This window comes from Perca fluviatilis, chromosome 12 (assembly GCF_010015445.1).
Source record: "Perca fluviatilis chromosome 12, GENO_Pfluv_1.0, whole genome shotgun sequence".
Taxonomy (NCBI): Eukaryota; Metazoa; Chordata; class Actinopteri; order Perciformes; family Percidae; genus Perca; species Perca fluviatilis.
This window is the reverse complement of record NC_053123.1, coordinates 12,595,051-12,616,432: the sequence shown is the minus strand read 5'-3', so window position 1 is coordinate 12,616,432 and position 21,382 is coordinate 12,595,051.

Here is a 21,382-nt window from a genome sequence, read left to right as displayed (position 1 = left end):
CAAAAAGCTGCCATAGAACACTAGCATAGTATCGATCAGGTCTACAAACATCATAGCCATCATTTCAGAGATGGACAATACTGACATATATCGTTTGTGCGCGTGTGTGTGTGTGTGTGTGTGTGTGCGTGTGTGCATTAATTTCTCAAGGCTCTAACATCTATAAAAAAATAAAAAAAAATAAAAAGTCACACCATTTCATCAATTATCAGAAAGTGCCAGATCTGGGATTGTCTGTTGGTAGCTGCCATTTCCCATCTCCAGGGGACAGTAATTGTTAATGTGGAGGTGAAGTGGCGATGTTCTTCAGATCCACACAATGAGAATGGCTTTGGCTTTGACAGGTGGATGACAGGGAAGAGGAAGATGAAGAGGGGGATGTTGCAGTACAGGCTAGTTCAGCCTTAGACCACACGCTCCCACTTCCCTTCTACACACACATACAGACACGCACATACATGCACTTAACACATACACAGACTCGTGTCCCGCCAGCAGGCCACCCCTAATCGAGATGGAAGAGCGCTGTGGCAGATCGAAATGCCTGCAGATGACAAGGTGAGAATGGATTGGCTCCTGTGCCCTTGTCATGTTGCTCCATCTGCACCAAACAGAGAGGAAGACAGATGGATGCCATGGCAGAAGGCTGGGTGGTACAGTCAGACAGGTAGGAGAAGACAGACAGTGATGATTTGAAATGACACAAAATGAAAATACATTTTTAAAATAAATAATTAAAATAACTGTTTGGTGGAGTATTCACACGTTTCTGTGATTGGAGACTCTGTTCAAACTCTTAATAAATGGAAAAAAAAGTTGAGTGGCTTATTGGGTCACACTGTAGTAAAGTCCATTCAAAACAGAGCCAGTTCCACAGCTCACAGAATTTACATTCATACATTCAACCTTCAAGTCTACACCTCACATCACACTTAACTATGAGAGTATGCACCGATGTCAGTTTTTCCCATCACTCACTTCAACTGAGTGGCACAACAAATGAAAGGCAGCAGCTAAGAGAGCCGCAGGAATTTCAGCTCTCATCAGCTCCAGGTACAACATTTACTGTGGAACGTTGGACTTCACTTCTTCTGAATTTACCATCAAAGTTTGCCATACCCTGATATGTTCGAATTGAAACAGGGAGTGTACGATCCCTGCTAGTAAGGTGCCATGCCATTGTTTCGACGGATCATTATTATAAAACCCCAATCATCTGAAAACTGCCCCATTGGACCGAAAGACCGACAGCCCGTTGTCCCGAAATCAGACGCCCACTGCTCCAAAGGCCCATTGCTCCAAAAACACACCCAGTAACCCCCTAAACCTAACAAACGAAGCAACGGCTATTTGTTTTTCGAGATAACAGGCTGTCGGACAATAGGGACAATTTTTCGGACTATTGGGGTTTCGGAATAATTGGCCGCCAGAACAATGGGCAGTCCTTGCTAGTAATTGGGTGGCATTGGTGAAAGGAAAAAAATTTCGAATTCATCCATTTCCCTTACTTCTAGCCTTATTTGGGACTGTCCCCCACTAGTCCTCATCCTTGAAGGCTTCTGTCTTCGTAAAACCAAAACATAATGTTTGATAGATCACACTTTTGCAACTAGTCCAAGTGAAGAATGAGATAATGATGCAGAATAGGGAACCAAAACACACACTACAACTGTGGTCACACCGACTGTAGTAGCAAAGAGTGTTTTCTGCTCTCTGGCCTCAAGGAACTGTAATACAGGGGACAGGGCTTTCTCTGCCAATGCTCCCACACTCTGGAACGGTCTACCACTCCACGTCCGCTCTGCCCCATCCCTGCCCATGTTCAAAAAGCACCTCAAAACATTTCTTTTCACTAAGTCCTTTTACCCCTAACCCCCCTTGGGTACCATGAAAGGCGCTATATAAGTCCAAGTTATTATTATTATTATTATTATTACTAAGCCCATTATGGCTTGGAAAGCCAGAGGCAAACAGGGATAATGCTGCTTTCGACAAGCGACTCAAAGATGAAATCAATGCTATATCGTAAGTTTTTTCTAACACCATATTTCAGTGTTTTTCAGAGAGGAGGCTTCAAGGATGAGGACTAACTGGTTGGTTAGACAAATATGTGGATGAAAACAGGGCTACCTTACCTTGTTACCTTACAGGTAAGGTACCTTGTACCATAAACATAAAAGATGTATTCTTGTAAGCATCCTGTTGTTCTGTCCTGATATTGCGCTTTTTTTAGCAGTTAACATACCACTGCAAAAGCCACTCCTATCTAAAGTGCTGTAGGTGCTGGAAGGCATACTTACTGTGGATGTTACCCAATATCTACCTACAAAGACTGCGATGGTGATCCCTTTTTGTACCTGGCAGTCTTTTACAGGTCAGTGATCTCCCATTACTGCTTGGAGATCTGAACCATGTTCCTAACAATCCTTTTCCTTCTTTAGCTGAGCTTAAGCACCAGATAAGGCCATACACTATAAAACAGTCTCATGATGGGAATAGTAGTGAACTTTACACTGCTAGAAGAGATTATTCACAGTCAGAAAGTTGCTACCAGGTCAAATGACACAATCATCAAACGCATTTCTTTCAGCACAGCAGCACAAAGTTAACCCTGATCCAGGTAAAACCATATTTATTTCTAGGCAAGGACATCTACAAATTGTGTACTGAGTAAGGGAGAGGGTGAAGAAAAGAGTTATCTCAGAATTGTTATTCAATTAATTATAATTAAATTAAATGATCCAAGTTTTGAGGAATGTGGGAGTTGTCACTCACTCATGGTAGGCTCATCATCACTGGCAGTCCAGTTAAAGCAGAGGGCTAATTTTTTAATTAGTTTAAAGATTCTGGGGAAAATGCCACAGTGCTCATGATCCGACCTTTATGGGATAACATACTGTGGGCGGTTGGACTGGTGTGTTTTTGCTAAGGTTATGTGGTGGCAAATGCTGAGAGGCAGGTAAATGTTGTTTTTCTCCCTGGGGCATTAATCACCTGGTCTCATAACTACAGTACCTGCCAACATAATCATCCTACAGAGATAGGGAGACTGTGCCAACAGCAAACCTGGCAGACAGCAGGGAAAACACAGAAAGAAACTGGAGGAATGAGAAATTAACCACATGCATTTTGTCATACTACCACTAAATATGGTGGTCACTGCCTGCTACTCAGCATGTTTGTCTGTGTGCCTGTCTTTATCTGGTTCTTTCTTATCGCAGTAAATATGGTTCAGTTATGGCTTTATTTTTAACCAATTTAACCCAGTAAAAGGAAAATGCTGAAATACTACTGTACTAGTTTTAGGGATGGTGAAATGGTGGTTTAATTTATTGTTGAGATACTTAAGAAATTACACTTTGCATTTCTAGAATTTCCACACAACTTTGAAACCTCAATGTCCACAGGAATATGTTTTGATCTAATTTTGAGAATGTCCCAAAAAATTGGGATATTGGATGGAGGTATTATTTTTATAGCCCAATATATTTTCAATCTGTCATTTTACCTGTCAGTAAGACAGGCTTGGGGGCTTGCTCAATATTGTACATGGAGAATGGATGTCAGAGAGAGAGAGTGAATGCAAAACGGAGGAGGGCTTTCTAAAACGTGTCAAATTGAGATCGAATCCATCCCATTTGTTCCTGTTAGCTGGGCGTCTCTCATCGACATCTGCTGATGAGAGTTTGTCTTGGACGATGTCCTTCATTTCACCTCCCAAGGTCTCTCCCGTTACTCCCTCCTCTCTCCTCCCCTCTACACTCCCTTCCCCACGTTGAGATCATAAATTGCTGAATATAAAGCCTTGTTTCCAGTCCGTTAGACGCGCCGGCTGATGCCAAGGGCCTTCACATCCCGTTTTGCACCTCTGACGGCACTTAGGTGGAAAGATCTGCCGTTGTCTCTGATATGTGCATACATCATTCAAGCACCAACCCACACCCCAGCTTCCATCATTGCCCCCCCAAGGCCATGTTATAGCGTTGCCATTTATTGTAAGGGGACACTTTGTTAGAAAACCATAGATTAACAAATGCTTCTTCAAAAGACAATATATATCTTTCCTGACAATTTATCCTGTAATGGTCCAGTGTCCGGCAAGTTTCCTTATTGATGCTCAGGCAGAATCTGTTGAAATAAATGGAAACATTTCAGTAACAGTCATTGTATGGATGTTTGTGAAGCAAAACTTCATATTTAATATAAATAAGAGATATTAATCTGATTTTAAGAATTTATTGCATCATAATTTTACTAGTTTGTTGTCTTTGAGAATCTGTCTTTCACACTACTTTATATCAGACAGTAAACCAAATAGCCGTGATAATCCTGAACTCTTCAAAGCAAAAAAAAAACATGCATCTTGGGGCTCACCTGGTAGAGCGTGCGCCCCATGTAGGCTGAGTCCTTGGCAGCAGACCAGGTTCTATTCCAACCTGCAGCCATTTGCAGCATGTTATTCCCTCTCTCTCTCTCTCTCCCCCCTTTCCTATCTATAAAATAAAATAATATTTAAGAAAAACAAAAAACATGCATCTCTGTGCTACACGTAAGTGAGTATGCATGGGGGTTTCTTTTACATTTAATTTGATTAGATGAACCAATCAGCGTACTTGACGACATGTTTGCACGGCACATTGTTAAGATTTGAAAGGAGTTGGAACCTCTGCGAACTACAAATACCAAGTCCCCACATGGGGTGGCTGTGGCCCTATAGCTGTGGCCCCACTAATCTCAGGGTTGGCAGTTCAATTCCAGGCTCCTCCTGTCCACATGTCGAAGTGTCCTTGAGCAAGATACTTAAACCTGATTGCTTCTGACATTGCTATATATATATATATATATATATATATATATACAGTCCATTTACCAGAACACCCTTCGCAGCGTAGCTTGGAGTAGATGTTTAGATGTGTCTTCACAGAAGTTAGGTGTCAGCTTGATAAACGGCTCTCGCCCCCTCTTCTCAGGACTATGTGGGCATGGGCAGATTGTGCTTGATTGACAGCTCCCTGACTCCTTTGAGTTTTGTTTGCATCTGCTGTGGCATGGTAACATGACTTGCCTGGTAATCAGGCTGGTCATACTTTAAATATAAAACATATTTGCTTTAATTGAGGCAGCTTACTAGCCTGACAAGCCAGACCCACATCAAGATGTTGCGTCTGATTGGCCTGACCAGATTTTGGTTTTTCCAGCTTGCCAGTCAACGGAGAGTGCCTAGACCCCCCTGGCTGCAAAATAAATTTGCTGCCACTAGGGTGCGTCTAGATTTCTTGGCTAGCAGCTTACCTCAGTGGGTGAGTCATTTGTTAAGGTTAATACAGAAACTGTAACCCCCTTTACACTGCATACTCTTTGCACATCATCATTATGAAGTCAAATCAAAATTATTGCGGAGAAAGCTGACATTAAGTGGTCCAATAATTGTCATGCATTTCCCCAGCCTTAAGTGATGGGTTAAATTGATGGGTGCCTTTTTTTCTGATGTGGCCCCACTTAACACTAGCCATGTGTTCTCATGAGTCTGAGCTCAACAGTGACACATATATTCATTTGAGTATCAGGCTAATCTCCATGCACAAAAGGCTGTAGGTAAGAAAGAGAGGGACAGTGGAGTTATTTACTGGGAACTGTCACTACAGTCAGTCAGTAATTAAAGCACAACATGGATGTGGCATGACCTCTATAAACAAATTACTGCACATATAGTACATACAGTTCACACTTCAAACCTTCCCTGCGTGAGTGTGTGCAGTGGTGTGTCTTACAGGTCTGTAACAAACAGGTGCCACACCACTGCTCCCTGCTGAACACAAATAACTGAACCGTTGTCAGCCTGTCACTGTGAGTCAATTTCAGTGTTAAATAAACAGTTATGAATCTCACCTTGCAAAGGCAATTCAAGTAATTTGCCTTTTGTTGGTGCACGTAAACAGTTTAGCAAAAAGGTGGCCTTGGTATTAAGCAGAGAATGTACCAGTACCATCCAAGTGGAGTATATTTCATAAGACAGCTTATTCAACCATATCATTCAAAGTAAAAAACTGATTCTTTTATCCATCACTTCAGTATTACCTTTGTATGGAATACCAATGTTTAGATGGAGAGAACGGTTAGAAGGTAAATGAAGCTGAAGACTGAAGACTGATTAGTGTCATCAATTTATTTTTCATCGATAAATATGATATAACAATTAGTCACTAATTTCTGTCTCGTTTTATTTCAGTGTGTACCTCATCAGGCATAAAAAGGCTGCTCTGTATGTTTTGCTCTCTCATATGAATTTCTGTCTTTGGTCAAACTGCGGTAATTTTATACTTTTTCCTGTTACTTTTCATATTGGGCATTTGGTTGAGCCTCTTTATCTGGAGCAATTTCAAAAGGAAGTATTGTTTTAGTGTTGTAATGAAGAATACACTACTCCTGCACCTGTATCCAACAAATCTGAATCTGAAACCCCCCAAATATGAATGTATTTATTTAGCTATACTACAGGCAAAAAGGACTATAGCTCTCATTTGTTGAAAATTGTATTTGCTATGAAAATTAATGAAAACATTACCGTACCGTACATTAAGACTAGACTACTCTTGCAATACACTCTTTAAGGATGGAATATGCTTCTCTGGGCTGCATGTAGGTGAACGTGTCGTTAGGAGACATTTGCACGTTTGTTTCTTACATGGATTTTCAGTATTTGGTTATGTGTTTTGTTCTTTTCTTTACTTTTCTGCACCCACCTCAGGACAGAAGTTGGATCACCTAATCACCTGAGATTTGAGAGGTGTGCGAATCAATGCTTCTGCTAGCCTCTGCAACCCTACGGTTCCTCATAGTACTCTTCTTTGCGTAGGTTTGCAGAGATGTAGAAACATAAGATGCCTCCATGTTTTCCTGTCTTGGCAATACAGATTTCATTTTCATGCTTTTGCTGTATTTTTTATAAAGCAATGTCCAAAAGTTAAAAATGTTGGAATAGATAGAATAGATCAAAAAACTCAAAACTAAATAACCCCAGCACTTCACTATAAATACCTGAACATAAGTGCAGTACAATTCTAAGTACGCCTGCATAAATGTACTGTCAGGTGGCTGATTAAGCCTTAATTAAACTCACTGGATAATACCATAATATTGGTTGATTAGGCATGCACTATGTCTATACATCATCTTTTTGTGTCTCTTGCTACTGCATTGAATATGTTGTAGCACCAGTTTCCTTTTGGAAAATGATCAAAATGTTCTTGACTATCAAAACAGCAACTCCACAGCATTTTGCATCTTACAAACCCTATAGACATCATTCTTCTAGCCAAGACAGATGTCTGCAGGTTCCCAAATAGAGCGGCAGGTGAAAAACAAATGTTGTGTACCAGGCCTCGTTTAACCCAGGTAAAAGGCTCATCAACTGCTGCCTTAAGGCTGTTTATACCTCCTTTTACTTTGGCAGCACAATGTCTACAGTGTTGCTTCAGCTCTCTGATAGTTTGCTGTGTTGTATTGTCTGGGTAAGTTGTCATGCCCTCTACATGAACTATTGGGTAATGTCAGCTGGAGAAGACAGTTTGTTCAGGGATTCTTTTTTTGTAGTTTTGTGGCTCAATCTCTATGCTGTTGAACACCCTTCGTGTAAGAGACAAATAACAGTGGGAATCTGCTATATAGAAATGTAGAGTAGAAATTCAAATATCAATGTCCTAAACTAAAATGTATGTGTATTTAAAGCTAAGGTGACTGCTCCTGATTTTTTCTATATATATTGACTTTGAAATACACTTTAATGTGGTGTGTTAACAATGTCCTGAATGTCCTCCAGTAACAAGGCAATTAGGATTTCTTGGGGAAAAAATATAGCAACACCTTACTATCAAGTCATCAAATCTTTCCTTCCTTCCATCAAAGGATAAGATGTCCTGCCATGCCTGCTATACGACTGTAAACGTTAAGGCTGTTTCATTTGCAATCCCAGAGGAATTATTCATTTCTCATCAACATTAGCCCCTCTGCTGGCATAAACTCCGGCTCAGAGTCTATTAAAGTCATGTAGGACACAGGTAATTTAATTCATAAACCAAGATTACATCGGAGTTGTAATGGCCCTAATGATGAAGCATGATGTTTGAGTTTCGGTTAATAGGATTGCCTAATAGATGACAGAGACCAGGCTATTATCAGCTACTAAGGAGCACAACATACAGTGAGAAACACATTTTGCCAAGAATCTTGCGCTCTCCTGCTGGCATACAGGACCAAGGGCTGGTTACACTGTTCATCTCTCACATCCTTCACATTCCATTGTAGGTTACAAAAATATTAACCTCTATTCAACATATGTTATTTCAGAAAAATACACTGGGAGCCATATTTCTACAAGACATTTGCACTGCGAGCTGCACATTATAATTATAGCTTTATATTCTCCACCCCTGATAAGCATTTTTGAAACACTTATGGGCTCAGCTCAAGGGCATTTTGTCAGGGCATTTTGTCAGGAGATGTTTAGGGAAGGAGGAGTATGTCTTACCACTTACATTTCCCCAGGACTCGGATTGCAGTCTTCCATTTACTAGACCTCCGGGCCACTTTTGTTGGCCAAAAGAGTATCCAAGTGTCTTGTTGAAATGAATCATACCCAGATTTGGCACATAATGCCATTTGATACAAATGCTTATTCTTAGAATCAGTTAGATTTAGACAGATTACATGTTGTTGTCTTGTTCTCTACTCTTGCTTTTTTCTATCTCTACTTCTACCTTTTATTCCTTAATCCCTCAGTGTAGACAGGTAAAGTTGTTAAAGGCTGAGAAACTAGAGCTTAGATAACCCTGAGTTTCCACCCCGGAGGTGTAGGAAGAGAGGTGCTGACACAGATTAATAACGCTCTCTCTCTCTCTCTTTTTGTTCTCTGCCTCACTCTTTCTCTCTCTCCTTCGGTTGGCTGCATATCAGCAGCTTCCTTTCCTATTCGTCAAACATATGAATAATAATTACACGCCGTGCTAATTCATTGTTTCTCTCTACCAGTATTCTTCGGAATTCATGCATACTTAAACTGCTATTAATCTGATGTGGGTCATTTCATGGCAACAATAGGCTCTGCATTTCCAGGTCTGTGGTTTCTCTTTGGTCCCCTTGGCTGTGTCATTGCCTGCAGGATCCATTTTATTGTACAGCATCAGCATACAGGTTTGCAGAAATATGCATTTTTTCATATCCCAAGAATGAACAGTTTTTGAAAAAAGGCAATATTGCTATAATAAAAAAAAAACACTGACAATGTTTGTTTACAAAATGAGTGGCGATTCTTTTGTGATTAATTAAGATAGTAACTAGTAAGTAACAGTATTTTTTATAACATTAGTAACAATAATTGTTTATTTATTAACAACAATAACGTGTTTTAAAAGTAATTTTCTTACAATAACAAAATAACTTTTTTCACATATATGGATAATCATATCATACTTTACCAACCAGTGCCGCTGCTAGCCATTTTGGTGCCCTAAGCATAATATCTTTATGATGCCCCCCCCCCTCACCTAATTTGTGTGAGACTGTAGCCTACATTCTGCTGAATTCTACTGAATGTCAAGCCTAAAGATGGTCGTGGGTTTATTATGCATTGCAAACGCCAAAATATGCATTCTCAAATGACACTATGCTGGGTAAACTTTGCTAAATGCCTGGCTAAAGACTATTAATCGCATGTTACACGGTAATAAATGGTCTGAAGCAACAGGAATTATTAGCCTACCACTGACAGCTAACTGTTACTGAGAAAGTATTGACCACCGTCACGTCAAAATAAACCATAAACTACTGCTCAATATCTAAAGTAAAGTAACAGCTAGCTGACGTCGGTTACTTGTAAAATGCGTAGCGTATTTCACAGTAAAATCTCAACTTAGCTTGCACCTAAGTTATAACATATTTGAGTTTTCTACCATTAGCAATAACGTCAGCTAGTTTGAGGTGTATGCATAGGCTAACCATTACATTAGCAGCACATCTCCCGTATTTAAGAATGATTAAACATGGCCTTACCTGCAAGTCATGCACGGGCATCATCTTGCAGTTTCTTTTTCCTTTCTATGCTCCTGACTCCTGCTGTCGTTTTAAGGCCATTTCCAAAAAAGTTGACTTAGCCTACTCTCAAACTTCATCAGGTGCAATCCAACAGACCACTGACATAGGGAAGGGCACCCACAGGGAGCTTGGGAAGTTGAGTGTGTGTGTATATGTGTGTGTGTGTGTGTGTGTGTGTGTGTGTGTGCGTGTGTTTCGGGGGGGGGCACTATCGTTACTTTCTTGAGCAATATATCTCTTGTTCTGCCTGTTTTGTGATATACATGCCTTAAAAGTGCCTAATATTTCTATACTGAAATAATATTGGCATTATAATTATTATGACTATGATGATTTTTCATTATAAATTTTTTGGTGCCCCCTCAGTACTTGGTGCCCTACGCACAGCGCGTGATGCGCGTGGTGGGAGCGGCGGCGCTGTTACCAACTGTTGCACCATGTTGAAACAGAAGACACTTCCTGCTCTTATATCGCCACTGGTAATTTTACTTTAATTGCAGCAATTTTCATCCATCGGATAATTGGCTTTTACGACTGGACCCCGCATTCTCCCCAGCATTTACAGTATGATAAACAACACTAAGTATAGGGAAAAACAGGCAGAAGTCGTGAGGCACTCAGAGGGAATGCTCATTCATGAGACTCTTCACATGCAGAGATAATGAGCGAGAGCCGTCCAGATTGCACAACAGAAGCAGAAGAAGAGGACAGAGAAGGTTGTAGGAGGACATGGAGAAAATTATATGGTACATAGAAAGACACAGTCTCGACCGTGTTGCAACGTTATCATGACTGGAATAAAGCATCACTTTTATAGATAGCTGAATTTTAAGAGGTGTACTGTGATCCATGACAAGCAGGCAGGGATATTTATTTTTTGCATATTGCATGTTGATTTTAATTGGCATTTTACTCCTCTTTAGAATGAAGTCTTCTGACTCTCCGGAAAAATAGACCCCCCTCACTGTGTCAGCCTTTTAAATATTTGTGTCAGAATGTATTTTTTAGGAGAAGAGGTTTTTCACACATTACAATATGCTAATGACTTCTCATTCCCAAATTGTCACATATGGATGCTTGATCAATCACCTTTGGCTTCAGTTCAACTTATGTAGGTTACGTAAGTTAAAATAAGTGGAACGTTGACTTTTGGTTTCGCACAGGACACAAACAGCTCCTTAGGGAAAGTCCTGTGTTTGTTTGACCCATCCTTCCACTTTAACCTGCTCCTTCAGGCACTTTTTGTTATTATCCTCCACATGTGGACTTTCGTCACTCTTTATTCTACGTCAGAAGTTACAAAGTGCCTTGTGTGTTGATTTCAGATGCTGAGGGACACTGACCAAGCTGATGTATTTGAGTTAGGAGTCAGAATGGGTTGCATATGCATATAGTTATATAACGTAACATCTGTAAAATTGAATTATTTATTTTTTTGATAGGTTTTGTAATAATGTATAGAATAGGTATGCAATATATAACAAAAGGGAAAAGGCATATTTCATACAGCTTTTCTATCTTGATCAGCCCAATTTAAGATCTGAGTATCACTGAATTGATCTGAACACAAATAATAATTTGGTTGAACCACTTTAATTGGTACTCAATAAAAACTCTTATGATGTGTGATAGAAAAACTTATAACTCCATGAGGTGACAGGCTCTTTGCTGCAGGTTGCACTTCTGTTTAAGCACAGCACATTTTAGATTAATTTGCATCATGGGAAGTTCAACTAATTCTCCGTGTCCTCCAACTGAACTCAGTGTTTATCTCTGCAGCAACCATTTTCCATGCTCATTCTGTACATTTCAAAGGAATTATGAACCACTGATTTGCATAATCCAGAATCTACTGCGTGTGTGCATGTGTATTGGGATGAGCATTGACTTATTCTCTGCATTCCCAAATCTAATTATCCCTGCTGGCCTGGAGACAGGTCCCACTCAACGAGCAAGAGAAAGAAGCTGGTCACAGATGAAAATTGAATGGACAAAAACCAGTAGATCTGCAGAGAAAGACAGAGAGGACGAAATATAAAGAATACACTGAGTTCTTCAGAACTGGGTCACTGTTTTCTATAGCTCCATCCAGAGTGACAAAATGATGTCCAAAACTTACTGTACCAGACAATTAGGAAACCACAACTGCAAACTACCATGCAATTCTTTGAGAATTAAAGACCCGCTTCTTTTTGCTACAAGTACAATTCGATTAATTGTACTTGTAGCATAACAGCACACAGGTAAAAAAGAAAAAAAACATAGATAAAGCTGCACAATGCATTGGTGTTCTGTTTCATTCATACACAATCTAATAGTTTTATTGTGTTGATGATATTTTGACTTGATTTATTAACTCAATTTGCTTAACGTAAGAAAATACATGCATTTCAACTAAAGAAGAATTTATGCAGAGTTTACCAAGTCATTCTTTGATAACTTTATTGATCAGTAGGTCATTCATAATCATTTCACTCCTCATTTTAAGTTACAAGACTTGGACTCTTATTATATGTTATGAAATGGCTGTGATGGTGGTGATTAAAAAACAAAACTTAAGTTAAACTGAATAAAAATAAAAGTAAAAGTAAAAGTAACTTGGATGATGTTGATATAAATAAAAAGATGCAATGTTATTATTAAATTCAACACTTAATATACATAATAACCATCATTAAAGGTCCCATGGCATGAGCATTTCACTTCAGGAAGTTTTTTAACATTAATATATGTTCCCCCAGCCTGCCTATGGTCCCCCAGTGGCTAGAAATGGTGATAGGTGTAAACCGAGCCCTGGGTATCCTGCTCTGCCTTTGAGAAAATGAAAGCTCAGATGGGCCGATCTGGAATCTTCTCCTTATGAGGTCATAAGGAGCAAGGTTACCTCCCCTTTCTCTGCTTTACCCACCCAGAGAATTTGGCCCACCCATGAGAGAGAGACATCATGGCTTTCAAACGAGCAGAGTGGCAGTTGGTCAAGGCCACACCCCCACCCTCCACCAAACAATAAAATCATAATAATAATGTTTACTAATTATTAGTATTGGTATAATTTACCTTATTTTAACAGTTTCATGTTGCACACATGATATTTAATATATTAGGTATTTGTTAATGATTACCTAATGATTCATAAGCCTTTAAGAAATCATTTGCAAACCATCAATAAACATTATTTGGATGGCTATTATAAAGTTGCAACTGACCTTGTTAATGGCCAATACATAACTTGTAAAGCATCTATAAACATCAGATAGTTATTATCATTGCAAAGATAATCAAATAATCTTCTCTTTTATAGATCACCAAATAATGAACTAAAGGGGCCAAATGAATGTAACTTGATACTTAATAAACCACTTATTAAGTAACTTATAAGCATTAGTTGCAACTTTATAATAGCCATCCAAATAATGTTTATAGATGGCTTATGGAGCAAATATTAATAATTGACAAAGTATAAACTAGCTTCCTAAATGTATAAACTAATTATTTTATATTACAACAAACCAATAATAAAAAACAAATTATAACATTGCTAATAATAAACATTTAGGGCCCTATTTTAACGATCTGAAACGCAAGTATGAAACGCAAAACGCAAGTAGCTTTGATGGCGGATCTCTGGCGCTGTTGCTATTATACCGGCGGGATAAATGACTCTTGCGCCCGACGCAAATCTAAAATGGGTTGGTCTGAAGTAGCTAGGTGTGGTTTGGGCGTAACGTGCAATAAACCAATCAGAGCGTCATCTCACATTCCCTTTAAGAGCAGGCGCTTGTTCCATGGCAGATTGCTATTATGACGGCGGTATTTGCCTGGCGCGCACCAGCGCAGGCGGCTCGTCAGATGCGGCAAAGTAATAAATGCCTGTCTTGGCCGGGTGGCGATGTAGCTGCGGCCCCTCGGGCGCATCTCCTCAAGTCTGGAGAGGATTGCTACAGCCATGGAGCGTGGGCCTCCAAACGCACCACCTGTACCTGTTGTGCCCCTTCCTCCTCCCCCCACTCCATCTCCGTCCACCCGCTCCATCAGGAGCACATCGCACATTGCCACTCCCGGACCAGATCCCGCCGTAGTTCAACATCACGTCTCCTTAAGTCCTCTAATATTTCCTCATTTATGTCATCAACACATCCATGATTCATGGAAATGTTGTGTAAATCACAACAAGCCACAAAGAATGCTGCGACTTTTTGAGGACTGTACTGTAAAATGCCTCCTGACCTATCCAAACACCTGAAGCGCATTTTCAGTAATATTTTCCTTTGTAATTATGTATGGTTTGCAAAAATGGGAACTGCTGCATCCATTAAGATGAGAGAAGTGTATGCGCGTTGTGCACACGCTACATTATGGCCAAGCATGCGCCCCTAAAATAGCATCTGAATAACGCGCTACTGACTTTAGACTAGCGCCACTGACTTTAGACCAGGTTTTTCCTGGTCAGTGGCGGAATTGTTTTCTGAAACTGCAGAATAGCACAAAGTAACGTTTGCGCCGGAACACGCCTCCTCTTTTCGCTGAACCGCCCCCTGGAGCGCAAATACATTCCCAAATTTACCGACGTGCGTCTGTGGAGGGAAAAGTCCGCTGTGCGTCGGGTGCAAAATAGGAACGATACATGCGTCGGTGTACAAAGGCAATTGCGCTGAGTGCAAGATAGGGCCCTTAAACTATCATGACATTGTTTCTTAACAGTAATATAACTATTACATAAAGTTTAAAGGTGCAGTAAGTGATGCACAAAGATTGTTGATATTTGAACTCAACTGCCAAACAAATACAACCCCCCTTCAGAAGCTCCGCCCCCCAGGTTCATTGACGCGTATTGCCACAGCATAATATTCTGCTGGTGTCTTTGCTGACTAAACTAAATATGGCAGAATTTATGTTAGCTCACATTAGGTTGTGGATTAGCAAACTGTCGCTACTGCTGTAAAGCCAACCAGTTGGGAGCAGCTATCACAAACAATAGCAAACGGACGAGGTTAAACTGACCTATTGAAAACAGCAAACAGTGAAACAGCGAAGCTAACATTACTCACTTGTCCATAACTACGAGAGCCTTCATCAGTTTTAATTCCTTTGAAATCACTGAGGTTTCTGCAGCGTTGAAAGGTGTCACCGATGTTAACAAGGCTCCTTCTCCTTTCCCGGTCATACAACTTCCTTTTTTAATGTGTATTCTTCAGTCCTTTTCCTCTGTTGCCTTTTTTTTTGATAACTCCTGGCCGGACGGCACATTCATATGCCCTGTTTACTACACTTTTAATTAACTATCAATTTACCATTTATTAATGATGGTTATTATAAAGTGTTATCAAAAAATGTTTACTAAAAGCATCAGCCAACCTGCTTGCTGCCACCTCACAGCAAGGGACAACTAATCACTCAACGAAATCCCGACTATTTGCTGTCCTGGCTCCTAGGTGGAATGAGCTCCCCATTGACATCAGGATGGCCGAAAGACATCAAGCATCTTCCGCCGAAGGCTAAAAACACATCTCTTCCGACTGCACTTTGGATAAAATAAAATAAAAAAATAAAAATATATATATAAATATTCTTAAAGCTGCACTTTCATATGGCTCTTTGTAGTTTTGCTTATTTAAAGCTAATGTGCTTGCACTTACTACTTGTCTGGAGTTTGGACCTTCAAGGTTGAAATCACTTAATTGGAAGTCGCTTTGGATAAAAGCGTTGGCTAAATGACATGTAATGTAAAAGTCTCTATTGTATGTGTTGAACATTTTTGACATTAGCAAGGCAGTGGTCTCAATAAAGACACTACAGTAGTTAGTAATGTATTTTGCAAGGTTTTTCTGCATTGTGGCATGCACTCCAATGAATCATCAAATCAACTGCAGTCTTTACTGTTACCTCCTAGAAAGTTGATACTGTTTAAAAAAGTTATAAAATCAGAATGGCATATGCAGTACTATATAAGAAACATTGGATGTGGATTTTCTCAGATGATGATGAAAAGGACATTCGATGCTTCATGATGCAGCAAAGTTCTCCACCAAAGAAGCCTGTCTGTATCTTCATCCTCTCTTCAACCGAGTTATAATGGAGACTCCACAGACAGGGCGAGCTCAAAGTGGCAGAAGCAGGCAGACAGGCACTCAGACTACTGAGAGCCAGAGCTTGGCAGAGATCCGATCCACATGAGAGCCTCCTTAGATCAGAATCCTACCTTCACTAAGGTAAGCAAATTCACTCCCTCCTCCCCTCCAGAGCACCCCTCTCTCCATCTTCTCCTCGCCTTCCTTCATCTTAGCCTCCCCCTCATTAAAACTCTTAATTGACTCATTCACACCTGCTTGTGCACTGGCTCATTTGGGACAAGCCTCCACCACCAGAGCAGATTTTCTCATCAACTGCAAGTTCACTCCGGTGCACACTGTCCTTCACTCACCTACAGGGCAAAACAATGATCTCTGTGACAGTGTGTGGGTGTGGGTGAGTGTAAGTGTGTTCAAGGCTGCCAATATTTAAGTGCACACATAAAAATAAAGTGGAAGATTCTTTGAGAAACATACAAGGGTCTGGAAGAGGCCATAGTCAATACTGTTTAATTTGTATTAATATTAGTATTAATGATATTAAAGAGGAGTTATCTAAACCAGTGGTTCCCATAGTTTCATACACTAATAAAATGTCTAAAAGCAAAAATCCTATCAGATGGGTGCCCTGGAACAAAATCTTTTCAAATGGGGTCCGTGGTCTAATATGTGGGTTTAGGGGTCTTTGACATGAGAAGTTTGGGAACCAGTGATCTAAACCATGATCTAAAACTGAAAGTTTTTAAGTATCGGATTAGAAAAGGTGTATGGAAACTGCAAGATTCAATAAAACTTGCTCAATTGTACAAAATGTTTTATGCTTGCTTGAGGTGGTTTTTGCTGTTGTTGAAAAAGAGTCAATGCACTAAATGGTATATGGAAATTGGCCTAATAAGTTTTACCGTAGCGAACATTCAACTCATTTGACTGATCAGCTGTTTCCGCTGTCACAGCAAATTTTTCTTTGTCTCCGGATAGCATGAAACACTCCAATACAAGCTGAGAAAGAAAGAACAATTAAAACAAATTCCTGAAGACCTCTCTCCAATTTCCTCTTCTAGATGGGTTAGATGGCCAAGGCGACTTCTTTTATTTTTGGTTCGCAAGCTCTACTTCTGGCGGACATGCGTAGCCTATACTGCCAACTTCTCACGAAACTACACTTTGCATAGCCTAGTTTATTCGCTCCAAACTATTTGATGTAAACTTGCTTAATTTGCATTTCTTCTACTACAGTATATCTATTACAGTATACACTATATATTGTGAGATAAACCATCAAGTCTTTAGCTTTTCAACCATTTATATTAGCTCTCAACCTCTATCCTCCCTTTAGCCTGCCTCTGCCACCACTAATAAATGCCTCATCCAAATCACATTTACTAAATGTAGATGGTAACCTTTGGGAAGCAGCAGGAAATGAGATTTCCCAAAATACACCACAGAACCAGGTCAGTGGAAGCAAGTGGCCAGTTGTAAAGTGTCCAAACTGTCATCCGTCACACAAAGACATATCCTGTCCTGCCAAGGTCTATGTCGCCAGTATATCATCATGTCTCACTGCACATATCCTCTCTTTCTCTATGCAGTCTGCTGCTTACTGTTTCTCTTTTTTCTTGAATTGACTGAAAACATTTCAATGTATGGATATATTCAGCTTCCTATTCCCAGAGGTGTCAAAAGTATTCACATTCATTCAAGTAGAAGTATAGATACTAGGGTTTGAAAAGACTTTTGTAGAAGTTGAAGTATCAACTCAAGCTCAAGCTCAAGTAAAAGTGTAAAAGTACTGGTTTCAAAACTACTTAAAGTAGAAAAGTAAAAGTAATGTAAGGCAGAGATCTTCGACAGGGGGTCCTCCAAATTATTGTAAATGTTTGAGTCTTTAAAAAAAATAAAAATAAAATAAAATTCCTTAACATAATTCCAACATATTTTTAGCAAATATAAATTCCCACTGATGATAGGCTTACTGGCCTATAGGTAAGGTAGTCACTAAGATATCAGCCCACAGATACAGTTAATCCTAGATTTACTGTGCCACATATGTAACATAAAAATATGATTTATAAAATCATGCCAACAATTAATATTTTAATAACTTATGAAAAAAGGGTATGTAAGAAGGCTTTAGGTTGCCCTAACAGTTATTGTAGGCCCAGTTTAATATGCAATTTAATTTCATACAATATGTAGTAGGGGGTCCCTGCTACATCTCACTTTAAGTTAAGGGGTCCTTGGCTTAAAAAAACATTTAAGACCCCTGATGTAAGGGGGAAAAAATGCCATTAAGGACAACAGCTTAACCCCAAAACGTGGGGACAAAACCCAACTTCCACAAAAAACATTTTTCTAAAGGTCATAATGACTAGAATAATGTTATATTAAAATCATACCTGCAAACTCAGAAGGGCTGAATAAGGTGACACATCTCTTCTGTGTTTTTCAGACAATGGCAGCTACAGTCTGGTGTTAGAATCCTCTTCAGTGAAAAACAGACACTTTTACACCGTTTAGCTGTCGGCATTTTAACCGTGTTTACTCAAGCTTCTAGCTAATGCTAGGCTAACGTTACCTGCTGCCAACTGTAGTGTTTACCATAGACAGTATATAATGGACCAATAGACCCCGTTGCTCTGGACGGAGACCAGTGAAGGCTATTAGAAGCACTTTTCCGGTGATGGCAAGCTTTACTGCGCAGCCTCCAACTGAGAGGGACAACGTAAATGTCACGTGAGCAACCTGTCTGAAAGTTGTCTTCTGGTAGCTGTGCCAAGAGAAATCTCAATCATTCCCAATCTTACAGAGAAGTATAGGTATATGTAAGGAGATAACATGGGCACAGGCTAATTATTGCTAACTAAAATGCTAGTTAACATTAGTAATTAATCCTAAACAGCTCATGTAAATCGAAACTGCCTGCAAGCTTATCCTGTACTATACGGTAATTTCTCTACTATGTGACACAATCGTTAGCCTATTTTTATAAAAACGTCTGCTACGGAGCCATAACGTGAGGTACAAGGTAATGGAGCCTTTTATACATTGTCGTGTTTCTTTAGAACTAAACAATGGACAAATAGAGTCTTTAAACGCTTCAGATGTAAAGTTATTCTCTGTCAATTGGCGCCAAAATGAATGCTAGTCAGTGGAATGCTAACGGGAGGTGATTGCCAGGTAGCAAAAAAATGGCGCCATAGGAGGTTTGAGTTCTGAAGCGAAGCTTACCCCCTTGGTGTTAACTAGCGTCCGGTGCGGCGATATTTCAGTTCCCTCTAACGTCCGTTTTCGGAGCATCAGAGAGAAGCTCAGGCATTTAAGTGGCACCTAAATAAGGCACCGGAATCCGCGTTGCTATTCGGTCCGGTAGATAACGATCGTTAAAGCACCGGTGCCGTATTAGCACCGGGTCTGTACAGGTGCGATGGATCGCGTACAAACCAATAGGGTGTTGGAAGAGCTATGTTTATACTTCTCATCCAACCACAATCACATTCATTCTCTCCGGATGGAGCGATCTGGAATGGTTTTTTGTTTGTGTGTGTTTTTGAACGATGACGAGCCGGAATGAAAACAAGCCGAACTGAAATAGGAGTAACAAGGCTATTTTTAAAATGTAAGGAGTAGAAAGTACAGATAATTGCGTGAAAATGTAAGGAGTAGAAGTAAAAAGTATGCTATAAAATAATTACTCCAGATACCCAAAATTTCTACTTAAGTAAGGTAACGAAGTATTTGTACTTCGTTACTTGACACCTCTGCCTGTTCCACCAGTTTGCACAAACGGAGTCCTGGAAGCTGGGAACAAGCACAGTTACACTGTGTGCACTTCTCTATCGTCTCAGCTGCTACTGCTTCCCTTCGCTTCACTCTCCTTCAGTCTTGCTTTCCCTCCTCTTCTTTTCCCACAGTGCCAATGCATTTTGTGACTTTAATGAGACTTTGTAGTGCCCTCTGAGGGTAACAGGTCACAATGCTTATGTTGTGTGTGTGTGTGTGTATGTGTACTGTATGTGTATGTGTGTCTGTGTGTGTGTGTCTGTGTGTGTGTGTGTGTGTGCTTGTGTGTATGTATGTGTAAGAGTGGCTAATTGATTGTGTAAGCAGGTATACATCTTATCCTATGTAGTGTATGTTTGCAGAATCTGGCCTTTTTGTAGATCTAAGTCAATATGTCAAAAGTGATTTCTTTATTACTTTTAGCAAGGGATGGCAATGCCTGTCTGCCAGTCAGTTGGCTTGTCTATATGTCAGTTAGGTAGTCCACCACTTTAGTCCAGACTGAAAAATCGTACTATTGGATGGAGGATTGCCATACCATTTTGCACAAACATGCATGGTCACCAGAGAATGAAGGATATTGACTTTAGTGATTTCCTGACTTTTCCTCTGGCGGTTTTGAGTGAAGTGCCTCGACAATTACTGGATGGATTCCAATGAAATATTGAACAAACATGTATGTCCCCATCAGGATGAATTGTAATAACTTTGGCAATCCAATGACTTTTTATCTAGCACAACCATCAGGTCAAAATGTTATTTTGTCAAATCCCTTCAAACCAAATACCTGCAGATCCACTGGAATTCCCATAAGCTCAGCTGTGCTTTGTGTTAAATAGCATTCTCAAACACAAAATGTACAGCCTGTTAAATTTATAATTAAATCCTGCTTAACCAGCCTGACAGATTCATTAACCTCCTGAGAGATTTATTTCTGTTTTGATTATATCTTTCATCACTTTCCCACAATGTCTACAGACATTTCAGTCAGTAGAAAACACTAGAACCTTTGTTAGATGCTTTTAAAATCGTAAAATTTCAAAAATACTAAATATTGCCACATTCAGCAACCTTATAACAGTTCCAAAATGAAAAACTAAATCACATTATCCCTATCCCCACATTATTTTCCCTTCTAAAGAATGACACATGTTAAGTCATCTACAAAATTAATAAAAAAAAAATGATGTCTATGTTTTGTGTAGCACTGAGACTGTGACCTTCCTGTGAGTTTATCAGCAATAAAATGGTTATCTGTAAATAAAATTCATATCCTCTTCCCAGGAACTCTTTCTAACACTCCCTCCCACTGACCAATTTACACACCGTCAGTTTTTCAAGTAATTGGTCTTTAATATTCAGACTTGTGTATAGTGTTATATATTGGAGTCAATACATTATTTGACAAAGCCACATTGGGCTCAGGCTGCTGAAGACGAATTTGG